The sequence below is a fragment of the Apaloderma vittatum genome, unplaced genomic scaffold (assembly GCF_000703405.1).
Source record: "Apaloderma vittatum isolate BGI_N311 unplaced genomic scaffold, ASM70340v1 scaffold24428, whole genome shotgun sequence".
In the NCBI taxonomy this organism is placed as follows: domain Eukaryota; kingdom Metazoa; phylum Chordata; class Aves; order Trogoniformes; family Trogonidae; genus Apaloderma; species Apaloderma vittatum.
This window is the reverse complement of record NW_009730565.1, coordinates 1582-1832: the sequence shown is the minus strand read 5'-3', so window position 1 is coordinate 1832 and position 251 is coordinate 1582.

Genomic DNA, 251 nt, shown 5'->3' with positions numbered 1-251 from the left:
ATTCAGGGTTATCCTCAACCCCCTGCCCTAACTCACTCTCGAGCAAAGGGCTGGCTGCCTGCCCGTGACCCCCTGGGACCTAGTGCCAAGCTGGACCCCAGTCCAAGGGAGGTGCAACTGCTCCATCTTTCTTCTCCCTTCCAGGTTTCCCCAAAATGCTGGCTCATGATGGCCGGGGGGAACTCTGGATCCCTGGTTTTGGAGCATTAACACTCCGCCTTGCAGCCCAGGGGCTGGCTGGGGCCTTCCCA